The following is a 16,507-nucleotide window of genomic DNA, read 5'->3' on the forward strand; positions in this document are numbered from 1 at the left end:
CAGCAGAAGTCTTGCTATGAAACTGACCACAGATTAAACGAAATTGAAATTGGCAAAACATTTTTCAGCATCTTTCTGAAGTGTGTTAAAATTGTCCAGTGGACACCTTTATCATGAACCACATTTTCTTTCCCTGCCTTTTCCCACCGAGGGAGGTGATTGAGGAATCAATTCTTCATTTGCAGCTTCAATAAATTCAGTTTGGCTTTAAGTGCACAGACAGATCCAATCATTTCGGCCGCCATTTTATCTCTCCCGTTAGAGTTTGGCACTGAGAGTGCTCGGTTTTCAGAGGAAGTCATTACAAATGGCAATTTAGTAAACAATTTGGGATATGACCGTCATTCCAAGGAGTCTGTGCTTTTCTCCCGAGCATAATAATTCAGGGTGAGATAAATAAATCACTGTTGTGTTTTACCAGATATCGGCCATTTTGTCTATGAATTTAAGAGCTGGTATAAATCCTTTGCAGCTCTTTTTACACAGAGTGCACAGTTTCTGAAATCACTCTTGTTGCTTGCTGATAATTGAAATCCTTGAACGTGGTTCCTAACCCCTGGAGCGAGGCAGAACAGTGGTTGTGTCCATTTTTGGGGATCTAGACTTAGTGGAGTAAATTGACAAACAGACACTTTCTTTCAACCAACCTGTGGGTGTTCATTGCTATAGCGTTGGTCACCCATTATCCCTCTTCTGGAAGCCCTAATTTTCCTCTCAATCCTACAGCGAATATATATAATGTTTGCCTATTTTAAAGTGACTTACATTTCATCTGATAGCGTACAATTACGTAGATCACGAGATTGTGAATATTTATTTCGGAATCTGTCAGACTACTTGTTGTACACCTAAGTTCCCCTTAAGTGTTATGGTAATAGCGATAAGATATTTTAAATGCATAGTGACTAGTAAAAGTTACTGTAACGTAGAGCAGGCACATAATGTTGGGGTATGTGCCAATAAGTGTATGATATGTGGCCCAATGGCCCGGGCTGCCAACTTTTGAACTGAGGAATCAGGTTCATGTCTCTTTCATTGGCTCAACATCCTATGATTCTGGACAAATCACTTAATCTCCTCTTGCCAAAAAAATATAAAAGGAATTTTTGTAACGTAATCTGGCATTTATGTAAAGTGCTCTAATGCCCTCGGGCAGAGCTTGCACTATATAAAACTGCTATTTTATTTTTTATTTTTAGTATGTTGTAGAGTGAGGGGTTACCTAGTCTATTGTAACAAAGGTCAGCCAGTTGTCAAAATGCTAGGTTTTTAAACTGTTAGTTTACCATGTCAGGACCACCATATTGGTGTGCACTATCAAGTCTGCAGGGTAATAAGGCCAGTGTACCTGTGGTAATAGGGTGATAAATGGTTTGTGATAGTCCATTGTGGTCTGGGAGTCTTGTCTTGACAGTATCCGGTTAGGGGTGTGTTCTATATTTGGGTAACCTCAAATCCGATGACGCCGGTAGTCAGTTTTGTAGGGCTCTCTAGATCTCTTCGTCACTGAACTATGGCATTTGTCCTTGGTATGGACATTAGTTGACGGTATCAAGGAGTACCCCTGGTCTCGGAGATAATCAAGACATTGTCTGGAGCAGAACATAAATGAGCCTTAAGGCCACAGTTTAATTTCTGTTGTTTCCATTCAATGCCCTTCACCTAGTATGTTAGCAGCACTTAGAAGACTCAGTGGGTAAGGTTGGATTAAGGGGTTTAACCAGTGGGGGCTGCTCCCGGGAAGCAGCAGTGGGGTGGGGAAAAGGGGGGGGGGGGGTTAAAACAAATTCACTTACCTGCCAGCCCTTGCCTCTCCTCCATCCTTTTCCTGTGCAAACAGGAAGCAGGAAGCTCCCGGGCTCCCAGGCTCCCCATAGCCGGTCACAAAGCTGCAATGCAGCGTTGTGATTGGTCTGAGCTTAGCAGTTCGGCGCTCAGCCAGGGAATGGGAGCCTGGGCATGTTCTCCACCCAGGCTCTAAAGCAACCTGGGTGGAGTACATGCAAAGTACGCATGACTGTTTGGCCGGCCCGAGAGACAGCCAATCAGTCATTGCGCACTCCCCCCTGCTCTGAGAGCTGATCAGATCCACCCCGCCCCGCCAAGATGTAGCAGTAGGAACAAATAAAATTATAACGTCAAGTTATTAGCATTTTTTTTCCTTTTCTTACACTGCGAAAAGCAGTGGGGCAACGCTCCTCTGCCTTAGTGGAGGAGCCGCCACTGAGTTTAACCCCATTACCCTGTAGTACAATTTAGAGTCAGAGGGTGCATTATGTCTCTTCCACTACCCGTGATATGTTGGTGAATGGACGTCCATGGTGCTTCACTGATGGCTGCCAGGTAAACCTCTAGTACCACATTCTCCTGCAGAGGCATGCTGAATGAAATAATTAAACTTTTAGAGGGTCAAAATGCCACCCTGTGATCATACTTCCTTGCCTTAGAGGCACTTGGAAACAAAACCCAAGAGTAGCAAGGTACAGACTGTGTAGAAAGAGAAAACCTATTTTTCTAATAAGTCGAATTTGTCACCTTTTGTCTGGTGCGTGGCGAAGGAAGGGTTATTAGATGAGTCATCTGGCCCAATTTTGAGGCCCACTGTGGAGAAGACAGATCACTTTTCTGCTCATCTTCTCAGTCCATTAAGTGGTAGGATCACTATTGTTTCCTTTTCCAATGCAATGTCGGCAAAATCTTTTAATTTAAGTATAGTTAGGGGTTGCTCATCATCCAGAAAACTGGCATTCATTGATGGGTGAAGACGTCCCACTGGTAGCAGATGACATTATATACTGCAAAAATATCACAAAAAAGTAGGCTCCAGAACACTGAATTGAAACCTCCTTCTAAGTGCTCCAATACAAAAAGTCAACAAGCACCTAACCCCACTATGAGCTCTTGCCGCCCCATATATCCTGGGACTGGACTTGTAATGATCCCAGTTCTACATTATTTGAGAAGTTAGTTTGGATTAGTTTAATAATTCAGTTCAGAGTGAAAATTCCATAGGAAAATATTTGTGTAGGTTAAGATTTTGGGCACTTATATTATAAACTGACTCCAAAGCCTATGTTTGAAATCTGGTTTTCGCATAGAACCGTCATGCACACCCTGTCTTATACATATATACTCAAAACAATGATTCACCTGGGATTCATTTATATTGAACTTGGTAGACAGTTTATCAAACAAAGGGATCCACCCTTGTAGAAAGAGAAGAAAAAACGAAAAAGTGGTGTTCCTCCAGATCTAGTAAAAATTATGGAAAGCACACAGCTTTGTTAAAATACCCCTCACCCACCAAAAGGACCCTTGGTGGCATGCTTCATCATCGGGGTCTTCCCGTCCCACTGTGGGGCGAGGCGTGCTACGACCTACGACTACGTGGGAGCACTAATTACATGACAATGCTATGTGTGGTGTAAGAGTGTGAGTGGAAGGGTCAAAAAGTGAATGAAAGTGGTGTGTGGTTAAAGAATATCTGGCTCTGCGGAAAAAAAGAATTTAGTGTTCCTTTGAGCTGATATTATTAAAATGGTGGATGAGACGGAGGTACTAAGCTTTAATGGGCAGTATTTCCTGAGTCGACATGTTTTGAAGCCCTCCCCTGGATTCGCATCAGGACCCAAAGGAGATCCCTTCTACACTCAAAACTTCAAAGATTAAACGAATATTTTTGACGATATGGCTCTGGAAGAACAAAACAGGGTTAAAAATTCAATACACATACACCCTGCACCAATGGTGATAGTGACCTGTAAGAAAATGTGATATATTTTTGCCTGATATATTTTTCACAGTCCTATCCATTATGATTGTAGTCGGTGCTGTGATATGCTGGCCAGATATGACAATACAAGGCAGACAAACAAAAAACGTAAAACACACACTCTATACTGAGAGACCGCCACATGCGCGTCCACTTTTGAATTTAAATTGGTCTCTGCAAATGCTTGCCCAGGATTTAATTGCAAATGTAAAGTTTTGGAAAGCGACCTTGTCCCTGTTTTTTTACGTACTTTTAATTAGCCCATTTCATGCCTCATGAGCCTGAAAAACAAGAGAGAAAGAGCACCTATAGTCAAACACTAAAAGATAGAAAATGAAGAGAAGCCATTGATTAAATAAGCTGTCTCGACAGCGTGTAACTGCTTGTATGCGGTTAAGCAGCTGTGCCGTACTCACGTCTTTAAGGTTGCCTCCTTACCTAGATAATGCCTCCTCGCGGCTCCGTGGAACAATGAGCCTGCGTGGGTAGTCTCGTTTTAACTGAGTGTAAGCACGCCTAATCTGCGCTGTTCGATTCGTAACATTGAACAGCTGTCGTACCGTTCTAATCCTCACTTCCTGTTGCCGGCCGTGTGGGCTGAGGAAGACTAGAGCGTCAAAGAGGCGTGATCGCAATAGGAGTGAAACTCACTTCCTGTTTCAGCTCGTTTTCTATGAAAAACCGATATTGGAGTTGGAATCCCGTAAATCTAATCGCACAATACTGCCCTCAATAGCGGGAAGGTATATAGCCTCATATGTATGGTTAAATGTGCTAGGGCATATCAGGTGCCCCTGATGGCAAAAGAAGTAAGAAAGTATGCTCCTATATGTCAGAGAGAGTAACAAAAATACATATGAATAAAAGAAGCACATCTAGTGGGGTGATGTTTCCGTGCTCCTTGTCGAGTAATAGATATAAGTAGTAAAAATGGGGCCACCGGTTAGTGCAGCTGTAATTGTTGAACTCTGCTGTCAGTGCGCATGACCGTTTGGCCAGCCGTCTCAGGATGGCCAAACCGTCATGCGCACTGACATCTCTCCAACTCCACTGTGATGCTGGGTGGGGAGACCACCATGAGAGCGTAGGGATTGGGCGGAATGCACTGATTTTGCACTCCATCAGGAGCTGGGAGCCTGTTTCTGCTGGTCTCTCCACCCAGCATCACAGTTGAGTTGGAGAGATGTCAGTGCGCATGATGGTTTGGTTGTCCTGAAACGGCTGGCCAAACGGTCATGCGCACTGACAGCAGAGTCCACCGCTCCTCCTCCCCCTGCTGCATTTTATTTATCATTTGCCTCTGCGGGCATTGGGGGGGGGGGGGGAGGTGCTCCTCCGCAATAGCGGAGGAGCCACGTCAATAAGTAATGCCAAATATTGGAAATATTTAAAAAAGATTCTCTTTCACAAGAGTTATAGACTTGAGACCACTGGCTGCTCAATAACAGTTCCAACTGTAAATGCATGTGATTAAATAGCAGTCTTCCAGCTCTCTTGCAAACACAGAACACCAATATAAATATCTTCAGCCTCCATTCTTACTACCTGCACTGTTTGTGCCAGAAGCAGCAGTTTCCTTGAAACAGATCATCTGCTGACAAATGTGTGTTAGGTGATGCCACACGGGGCTAGTAAGTTCCTATTTTGGTTTCTCTTAATCAATGGTCTCTCATCAAATTGCATTAGAAAATGTGTAAAGCTTAAAGAAAATGGACCAAGGGATTAGTGTGCACTTTTTAAACCTTTTCATTGGATGTATGTGAAGAATGTAAGTCTCATGCATACCATAATGGTTTAATATGACCATTAAACATGGATTCTGCTGTTTCCAAAGATGATGCAGGTTACGAAATAAATGCCGTGACATCAGCTATATCTTGGTCAGTCAGTGCTGTTGTCTGCTATCTCTGCAGAAGAGTTTCTATTCTTCCTGAGTGGCCTGTTTTTTTCTGATAACAAATCAATTTATTTTTTCTGGCTGCTACACTGCACACTTTACTGTGGTGTATATTTTTCTGCCTGAGATCTTGCTATGTTCAGAATGTAGGCATGAAGGTGCAGAAAACACTTTACTGTATTTCATTATCATTGTTGAATGAATGAATGAATAAATGAATATTAGTCCTATAGAGCATGAAGTTTGCCCAAGGGCGTCAAGGCGCTACGGATAGAGCGGGAGGCTGGAGGAAGCACAAAAGGGTCTAGCAATTAAGAGTGAAGAGCCATGTTTTTAATGCCTTGCGGAAAAAAAGGTGAGAGGTTTGCCCAGAGATCGATAGGGGGAGAGAATTCCAGAGCTTGGAGGCTGCAACAGAAAAGGCTCTCTCTTCCCCCCCACCTGGCTCTCCTGAACCTGGGAACTACCAACCAGTTTTTGTTGGCAGACTGCAGTTGTTTGGTAGGGACATACCGTAGGAAGAGCCGTTTAATGCCTTTGGAGCCCGTGTTGTGAAGAGCCTTATGGACAAGGCAGAGGGTCTTGAATAGAATTCTATTTTCCAAGTGGAATTTGGAAAGACCCATTACAAGTCTGGCCGCTGCATTCTGTGCAAGCTGCAGTTTGTGGATGGAACACTTGTTGATGTCCAGGTAGAGCGCATTACAATAATCCAAGCTGGACAGAACCAGGGCCACCGCTGCCTGCTTTCGGGAGGGAAAGGAGAGACAAGGAAAGATCTCCTCAGAATCCTAATGATACCAAAACAGGTAGAGACCTTTCTCTTGATCTAGGGGTTAAAAGAGGGAGAGCCGTCAACAATGACACCATTTTTGCAACACAATATGTACGTATTGCAAATAGAGGAGAAGTTTTAAATGCGTTGGAAGCAGCTAAACAAATCAGTGCAAATTGTCATCATCATAAAGACCACATACATGTTTCTCCATTCGTCAATTCATCCTGCCATTCATACCTGTGGACATGTAGGGGTTCCTGTGTGTGATATGCCTGGATACCTTTACCTGCACTGCTTTGTCTGCGCATGTATTTGTATGGGTGTTGGTTTGTGTGTACATGTGGGCTTGCTACGTTTTTGCTATGTCTGCATGTTCATGTATCCTTGTATGCTTTGTTCCCCTGTCAATACTCTAGGCAAAAGCAAAACCTTTTGCTTTGTCCAGGTGTCTTGATGATTGTGACATAGTTGCTAGTACCGCAGCCATCTTATGAAAGAGACAAAAACTGATGGTGGTTAAGAGCTTCCTCCAATTCTTTTCAAGTTGATCTTAAATTACCAATTACTGGCCTCAGCTGTAGGTGCCATTTTGTGATTGAAGAGTAGCTTATTTATGGACTGTTTACCAAATTGAAAATATTTTTGTGTAACTACATACAAGCCCTTTGGAAAGATTAATCCATTGACAACCAGGTGCATCAGAATCCTAATAGGATGTTAGGAAAGCAGGATTTATTATAACTCTTTCATTTTCCATAGCTAGTGTGTAACTCAGCATTTGCTTGCATGTGTCCAGCGAACTGCGAGGCACTGCCATTGAAAACTGCATTTCATCTCTTTGAGTTTATTGGCAAAGTAATCATGCAGGGTTAATTTAAGAATGTGTGAAGAAATATTATGGTTCACACTCTAAAATTGTGCCCGTATGTACATATTTTCGGAGTTATGACGTGCACAACACTTCACAAAACACCATTTTCACTTGGGTTATTTTAAGACTGTGCGATATCTCCCAATGGGGCTATTTAAATCCAAAGCATATCATATGCAATGAATATAATGACCTTGGTGGCAATTATGTATTAATGGGAACTCTAGTTTATTTTAGCTTTTTTAGGACCTGCCTTCATGGAACATTTGTAAGATCACAAGAAGAATTTGGCAAACTTATAGTGTAATGCAGGAGAGCACTGGGCATATAAAAGAGAAAAATCATAGGTTATACAGGTATGTGAAGGGAGGTCACGTAGTCTAGTGTAGAGATCCGACACAGGAGTCCTTAGGAATCTTGAAGAGGAATCGGTGGAACAGGATCATCTTTGGGACCTTCTGGAATTAGATGATGATTGCAGAGAGTCTCATTATCACAGGGGGTGAGTCACTACAGAATCCAAACAGAATGTCTGAATGTGAGTAGTATCCTTCCAGGCTTTCTGGAGTTGAAGAAAGGCAGAAGCCAGACTGTGTGTAGATCTATGGCGTCCTGAGATGGAGATTCCAAAAGCAAGGTGGTTCCGTTAGGAGATTTTGTAGGCGTTATCTGTGGCACACTACGTTTTGAATGTCATACATTCTGGTAGGTGAAGCCAGTACAGATCTTGGCACCACTCATTAATTGAGTGGCTTTATGAAGAGCAGCTTTCTGGGGTTAAGGTTGGACCTGGAAATGGGTTTAGCAGGGCATTTCCCCTTTCATGGTCGCATAATGCTGGGGCCTAAATTGAACTCGGCAGAAGGAAATATTGTGTGGTTTTATCAACAAGTTTCATACAGTGCCAAGTGGTCTCAATCTCTTTAGCAATGCAAGCTATAAAGGAGAGGAGAAAGGGCAGGTATTACATTGGAGGGACTTCATGCAATGTGCAAGAGACAGTGAGAACCCCTCCAATTTCATGGCATACAGCCAGGCTTCAATTTGGTTTTATGATTTGAAGATTATGGTGTTTAATTTAGACTTGTGGTTCTAGTGCTACGGGTTATTCAAGGATTCTGCGGAGGAGGCGTTGGCTGTTGATGGGGCAGGAAGTGGATGGATCTTATGGGTCCAAGCCCCTTGCTTTGAAAGGAAGAAAGTAACCAGTTTTGGGAAAGTTGGTACTAGAGGAGAGGGACGTATTGAGAATGTGGAGATGGGTGAGCTACTTTCGGGTGCGTTTTATTGATTCAGGATTATAGAATGTCCTCATCACAAGAGGTGAAATTGAGAAACGAAATAATGTTGCAGAACTAATCTATAGTGCAAGAGGTGAAACCTTGCCAGACAAGAGTTTCTTGAGCTTGGCTTTGTGAGTGGAAGAAGCACTGGTTTAGTCAGTGCTGTGTCTGACATTGTTGATTTTATTGATGGAGAGGTTGTCGGTATCAGTGTATCACTTGGCTGAATTACAAATGGAGGGTGGTAGGGCGAGCGATGATGATTCTTGTTTTGGGCATGTGATGTATATAGTCAACCTTGCTTGTTTATAGGTGGTACAAGTTCATATAGGTAAGGTACTGTCTGATGGGAGTGTGATTTATGCCACAGTTCCACAAGTTTGCATAAGCATCTTTTACCAACATTGAGAACCAAGGAGTACTATGGGGAGGAGAACCTAGGTTTAATGCCTTTGTGTGAGATAACTTTGATATCTGTTTCAATGTATACAGAGAAGCTAACTCATGTAAAATGTGGTTGTCAAAGGAAAGGGAGAGCTGTAAATGTTCCTAAATTGATTTTTAAAATAAGTTATTTGTCATTTTTCGATGGTAGGTTTAGCAATTGTGTAGCTTAGTGAAATGAAAGATAAAGTAGGGGATGTCAAGGTGATGAAACTAATCTAAAAGTTTCAGATTTGAGGAGATGATGAAACGGTGCAGTTAGATCTAGGGTGCTTCCTTTTGAATCTGTGGAGGACCTCTGAGTCGAGAAGCAGTGAGGTGCTTGTGGATAGGAGGGGTTAGCTGACAATTTTTGTGGTTGAGTTACCTGGAAAATTGGTGCGTTATTAATGAGAATAGGATTAGGGCATTTATGCCTGTAAATGAAATGAAATGTGGCACATATTTGATTAAGGAATGTGCCTATGCCAATACAATCTAAAGCAACACAATTGAGATTTACTGGATGTAACCAAAAGGAGAATTCATGATCTACTTAAAGCCCACATAGCGGGTCTGGGAAGGTGGAATTTGTATTCAATGTTTGTTTTGAAATGTGTGGATTATTTGTTTATATTCATAATTTATAATTGAAGTATCTGGGATACTGTACCTCTGGTCATTTTTTTTTTTTTAAAAACTTATTTTTATTGCCATTTTCACATTTTATATATTGTACATCATACATATTCGTCAAGTGGTCGTATCCGATCATACATCCTGTAAGGTTACTCAACAATGGTATTGATTGATGATTCGTTACCAAGAGTTCTAAACAGTGTATACAATCATCGTGACGTTCACAGCCTACAATCTCGGGTTCCATATATGGCAAAGGAACTGGGGTTCAACAGAGGTGTAAACTAGGGGATGAATATGGAAGAATATATCCAATTGCACTAGGGGGGGAATGCAGCGTCGTGATGGTGAGGTACCTCTAATACCATATGTGCCTATCCTGGTCGTTGCGACCGAAAATCGTAACAGTGCGCCTGGAGCTAGGGTCTGTCAAGGTCTCGCACGGCTGGGAGCCTACGGGTTCAGGTGGGCAGAGCCTGTGATTGTGTACTCCGGATTAGTTGTGTAGATGCGTCATCTGGCGGGTCCGCCCCCGGGGAGAGCTGCCTAAATTGGTATAGTAACATGGCCCATTCCATTGATATAGGGTGCTTGCGGGTCCCTTTCACCTCCTCCTCCCGTAATGTCTCCTCCTCCGCCGCCGCCCATTTGAGTGTAGCTCCCACCCACGCTGCCACCGGAGGGCCGATGGGGGAACGCCAATGCATGGCTATGCTGCGTTTGGCCAAGAGCACCGCTAAGGAGAGGAAGCGAGTCTGCACCTTGTGTTGCTTACTGATGCTAAAGATGCCTATGGCGCTGGCCTCCCAAGTGTTCATGCAGGTTAGCCCAGTGAGGGTGCCCAAAGCGGTGTGAATGTGATGTCAGAAGATTTGAATGACGGAGCAGCTCCAGAACATATGTCGAAAGTCTGCGTTTTGTTCTTGACATCTGGGGCATAGGAACTGAGTGTCAGGGTAGAATCGTTGGAGGCGTGCAGGTGTGAGATAGGCCCTGTGTAGGATATAATATTGGATGTTTTTAAACCGTGCGTTTCTGGAGACTTTCTTAGGGTATCTCAAAGCCTTCCCCCACTCCCCGTCATGAAGCACCCGCCCGATTTCTGCCTCCCAGGTGGCCCGGAGGGTCGCCAATGGTTTATTAGTCAATTCCCGTATGGCTTTGTAAAGCCACGTAGTTAAATGGCGTCCTGCTCCCATATGTAGGATCGTGTGTAGCACTGGGTGTGGGTGTGGTTCCCCGCTACTTAGGTCCTGATGTGGCAGGTAGCTGTCTAGGAGTTGGCGGTGGAGCAGAAACTGCCCAGGGGGAAGCCCGTATTCCTCCACCAAACTAAGGAACGGTCTTAATTGCCCGTCCTCGAAAAGGGACGCTGCCTCTGTTAAGTCACATCCCGTCCATGTGCGAAGCGCGCTATTCGTGTAGTAGTGTTCCCGATTGGGCCATCCTACTAGAGTGAGTAAAGGGGAGTACAACGGGGTCCCCGGGGACATGCGGTGTATCCGCAGCATACACTTACGTGCGACCAACACCTGTAAGGGGTACGTGGGCTTTGGGCGTGTGCCAGGGAGGAGCAAGCGACGGATCTCCGGAACCGATACCCGTCCCGCGATGGTATGAGTTTCCACAGTGTACCTGTCTGCTGTCCAATGAGACAGCCATTGCAATTGTGCTGCTAAGAAGTAGGCTTCGAAGAATGGGGCTCCCAAGCCACCCTGCGTGGTGGGCAGTTGTAGTTTTGTCAGGGCTATTCTGTGTCTGTTGGACCCCCAGATGAGCGCACTAAGAAGGGAGTCTAGGTCCCGGAAAAAGGTCCTGGGCGGGATTACGGGGAGGTTGGTAAAAAAGTACAGCAATCTCGGAACCATGATCATTTTGGCCAATGCCACTCTCCCAATGGGAGCCAATGGGAGGCTCTTCCAAAATCCGATCGAAGCCCTAATGCTCGCTAGAGCCCTGCAATGATTACCCTCGAACATATCTGCGGTGGAGTGGTAGAGACGAATACCAAGGTACCGGGGGGCCTCCGCGCTCCAGGGTACTCGCTGGGTTCCTATGTGAACCACCTGTGGAGGTAGTCCCGGATGCAGCGGATAAATTGTGGATTTATCCCAATTTACTCGTAGTCCTGAGGCCATGGTAAATTCCTGCAAGGTTTCCCAGAGGGGTGTCAGATCATCCGCAATGTCCCGCACATAGATCAGTAGGTCATCTGCGTATAAGGAAACACTATGCACCGTGCCTGCTATCGGGATGCCCCAGCCCTCTCCCTCCCGCCGGAGCCGCACAGCCAGAGGCTCCACCGCCAGGGCAAAAAGCAGAGGGGATAGCGGGCAGCCCTGTCGCGTGCCTCTCTGAACCGCGAACTCCGTCGATATGCATCGGCCTAGGCGCACCCGCGAGGTCAGTCCGGTGTACAATAAGCGCGTGTAGGCGAGGAGGGTGGGCCCTATGCCTACTCGCTGCAGCACCGAGAACAGGAACTGCCACGTGAGGGAATCGAAGGCCTTCTCGAGGTCTAAGATGAGACAGGCCGCTCGAGGGTATATCCCCTGTACCTGATCCTGAATGTGGAAGACTCGACGTATGTTCTGGGACGTACATCTGCCTGGTATAAATCCGCACTGGTCCGGGTGAACCAGAGAGCGTATAATTTGGACATATCTATCCGCCAAGGTCTTCCCGAAGAGTTTACAATCGGCAGACAATAGCGATATCGGACGGTAGGAGGCCATTCGTTGTGGGTCCCTATGTGGTTTCAGGAATGTCACGATTACGGATTCTCGCATGGATTTCGGTAGTTCTCCTTTCTTCAGCGCCGCCGCAAACACCTCCACTAACCGAGGGACTAGGTGCACTGAAAATGTTGTGTAATATTCTAGGGGGAACCCATCCAGCCCCGGAGCTTTATTGCGGGCCAGGGCACGCAGGGCCCGCGTCACATCCGCCGAAACTAGTATGGTATCTAGGGCCTCTTGCTCTGTTCTCGTGATTGTTGGGAGAGGTAAAGGATCGAGAAAGCGATCCACTACTTCCTGCGGGGTAGAGGTGGGGTCGCTATACGTCTCGGCATAGTAGTCGCGGAAGGCCCCCAGAATCTCCGCCTGGGAGTGCACTAACACCCCCCTAGGGTCCAGTATCTCGGTAATGGGTTTGACTTCCGTGTCTTGCCTGGCTAACCACGCTAGTAGAGTGCCCGTCTTGTCCCTCTCTTTATGCATCCGGGTAGCATATGATCGGAAGTTGCACCTTCGCAGATCCGCGGAGGCCGAGTGATAGGCTGTTTTGGCTTCTGCTATACGCCGCGTCTCCTCTTCGGACGTAGCGTCCCGCTTGGTGAGGGTCGCCAGGCGGTGTTCCGCGGTGGTGAGGGCCTGTTCCAACACGCGTCTAACACCCGTTATTTGCCGCAGGCATTCTCCCCGGGCCACCACTTTAAACTCATCCCATTCCACCAACCTAGAGGATGCCGTCCCCGAGTTGCGCGTGAAATAGTCTTGGATGCTACCCTCCTGATCGTGACGAAAGATCTGGTCCGATAGGCAGTCCCGTGGCAAGCGCCACGTGGGGACCGGTGGGTGTGGGGGCCGCCAGCGTAACTGGAGAATGTGAGCATCGTGATCGGATATAATCCTGCCCAGGTAGTCTGTGTGGGTGATCCTGGGTAGGATAGTCGCCGTACATAAGAAGCGGTCAAGGCGGATGCGCAAGTTGTGTGGGATGGAATGAAAAGAATACAAGCGGACCTGGGGGTGGCGCAGCCGCCAGGCATCAGTTAGCGACCAGTGTGAAATCCATGCCCGGAATCTAGTGGTTTGTTTATGTGCCGGGGAGTGCAGTGGAGGTTGGTGCGATCGGTCAAGGTGCAGGTCAAGTGAGCAATTATAGTCTCCTCCCAGAACCCAGGGTATAGAAGCAAATGTCGACTACTCTCCGAAGCTCCCGGAAGGGAGTCCCCGGTCGCACCCAGATCAGCGCCCCGCGCGCATACGCAGAGTAGGTTGTGGCACACAGGAGACCCCACCATTTCAACTGCAGTTTCCCGACCTCTTTTGCAATGAGGTGCGTCTCTTGCAAAAAGACTATCGGGGTGTTGTGACGCTTTGCGTAGGAATACACCGCATATCGTTTGCGCGGAGTGTGAAGCCCCCTAACATTCAGGGTAAGGATGGTGACATCAGTGTGTGGTGTGTGATGCGCCACGGTCTATGTCTGTTCGCCTAGCGCAGGGACTACGCCTATTGAGGTGCGTATACCTCGGTCGCTCCAGGTGGCTAAGGGTGTCTGCGCCCCCCGACGCCGCATAAGCATATGTGGGAGATGGTTGGATCTGTTTCATTCCATATGAGGGGTGGGAAAGGTGTGCAACTGGGGTATACAACTGAACCAAAGGGGTCGGGGAACATCCCCAATACCTGGGACCCATCATCAAGGACGGTGCGTCCAAACCTGTTCACCCACTTAAGGGGAAATACAACAATATATGAAGGGGGGCGGCGGTGCATGCGTGCTGGGCCAGAAACGAATCGGGCCAGTAGTAGGAGAAAAGGACGTTGCACCTGCTACAGCAGGCTACGATAGAAGGGCCAAAGTTCAATAGGTGGGGAAGAAAGTACATTTGGCGCAATGGTAGGTACAAGAGTCCCCTTTTCATTTCGCATGGGAGCCAGATTGTCCATCTAGAATGAGGTCCGCCGTCTGCGGAGTGACCATGGGGGGTGTCACGGAGTTCTCCCCCGTCCCTGTTCCATCACTGTCATTCTCCTCCTCCGAGGTAAAGATATGCGGTGGCCGATCAATGTCATCCGGTAGAGGAGACGCCTGCAGGTCGATCACCGCTTGCAAGGCCTCCCTCCGTTCTTTCACGATTTGCTCAAGGTCAGGAGAGTCTTGGGTGCGGGCATGTGCTCTGCCACTCGCGCCCTCGCGTGGGCGTCGTTGCGACCGCCTTCCGGATCGTGGAGGCTTAGGATGCGGGTCTCTTGTGATCTCCGCCCTGGATTGTCGTGCACAGTGCTGGTCTGCCCAGTCTTGAGCTTCCGTGGCGTTCGTGAAGAACACAGTAGAGTCCGCATAGACCACCCTGAGACGGGCCGGGAAAAGCAAGGAGTAGTGGATATTTTTCTCGCGCAGACGTCTCTTTACATTCAGAAAGGAGGCACGTTGTTGTTGAACTGCTCGTGCATAGTCGGGGAACACCATAACACGTTGGTTGTCGACTCGCAGGGTGCCCGCCGCTCGTGCCGCGCGTAGCACCGCATCCCTGTCGCGGAAATGGAGGAATTTCGCTAGCAGCGGCCTCGGGGGCGCCCCTGGGGGCGGTCGGCGGGCCGGGACCCTGTGGGCTCGTTCCAGAGAAAAGAATGCGGAGCGATCCTTATCCGGGGTGAAGGATTTCACCCAGGTCTCTACGTATTGCAGGGAGTCCGTGCCTTTGATTCCTTCAGGTAGCCCTATTACGCGAATGTTGCAGCGTCGTGAGCGCCCTTCTAAATCGTCCGCCCGCTCCTCCATGATGGTTAGGCGATGCAGCACCTCCTGGAGCGTCTTCTGGTGTTTATCGAGCGTTGGCTGTACTTCTTCCATCTTCTTCTCTCCGTCCTTCACTCTATCCACCAGTTTCCGATGGTCGTCCCGGATAAGGCTAATGTCCGTCGCTAGTGTCCCGAGCCGCTCCTCCATGGAGACCCTGGAGTGTTCTATGGCGGCCAGAACCTGGTCCAACTTGACAGACACTGAGGAGTCGGGCAGCGACTCCGTCGCGCCCACCCATGTCCGGGCTCTGGGCATCTTCTCCGGGGCAGTCTCGGGGACCGCCGTCTGTTGGGTCCCCCGGGGCTTCCCCATGGTTGCGGGCGAGGTGCGTCTGCTGGGGGACACGGGTTCCCTCTCCCCCCAAGGAGGCAGGGGGGTTGTCTCGTCGCCGGTTTCGCTCAGTCCAATGGTTTATGTCCCCACCGGGGCCCCCCGCACTCCGCCACCGGCCTCCGCAGCTCCGCGTGATCCTCCGCGCCCGTCTGCTGGGGGACGCGGGCTTCCTCCCCTCCCGAAGAGGAAGGGGGGGGGCGCGCCTCTGCTCCGATCTCGCTTTTGCCAAGGATTGGTGCCCCCACCAGGGCTCTCCGTGCTCCGCCACAGGCCTCCGTAGCTCCACGAGATCCTCCGCTATTCTGCTCCTGTCTGTGCGCTATGAGGAGGCCGCCGTCCGGCGTTCTCAGGGATCGTTTATTCACAGCATATGAGAGGCGCCATCCCAACTCGTGTCTTCCCTCAAAGCGGGCCCCCGCAAGGCACTCCACCGCTCGGCGCTCTTCGGTAGGTTCCCAGGCTGGCCACCCCTATCGGTGATGTTCAAGGTCTGGGTGCCGTCCGGGTTTGTGCCGCCCCGCAGGGTGGGGTATCCCGGGTAGGGTCCGGGAGGAATGTAGGCCGCTCTCCCACAATACCGGCGCCCTCCGCTCTCAGTGATGGGCTCCAGGCCTTAATGAGGTGACGTCTCGTCGGGCGCCATCTTAGGGTCAGGCGTCCCGATCCTGTCTCCAGACTCACCAGGGCTCCCCCCCGCAGCACCGCACTCACCACGGGCGTCGTAGTCTCCAGGTGCCCCCAGGGAAAGCGCCGGGTCTCATCTGGTGTGCCTCGTCCTCTTAGCTGCGGGGCCGATTGCTGCGTGGGACTCGTTCCGCTGGTGTCATGGCCGCTCTCTCTCTTCGCGCCCGGGCAGGGAAGGGGACGCCCACACTTGCAGCCTGTCTCCGGGGCTTCACCATCCCACCGTGGTATGCAGGTACCAGTTGAGGCTCAATGGGGGTCACAGGGTAGGTGTGCCGACCGTACCCGCTGT

The 16,507-nt window shown here is 48.4% G+C and overlaps 1 protein-coding gene across 1 annotated transcript in view; it reads left to right on the forward strand.

Moving 5' to 3' along the window:
* Positions 1-16,507, forward strand: part of KIF26B (kinesin family member 26B) — a 699,050-nt gene that overhangs the window by 547,782 nt on the left and 134,761 nt on the right. The gene's annotated exons all lie outside the window — the stretch shown is intronic.

The sequence above is a fragment of the Triturus cristatus genome, chromosome 6, assembly GCF_964204655.1.
Source record: "Triturus cristatus chromosome 6, aTriCri1.1, whole genome shotgun sequence".
Lineage (NCBI taxonomy): Eukaryota > Metazoa > Chordata > Amphibia > Caudata > Salamandridae > Triturus > Triturus cristatus.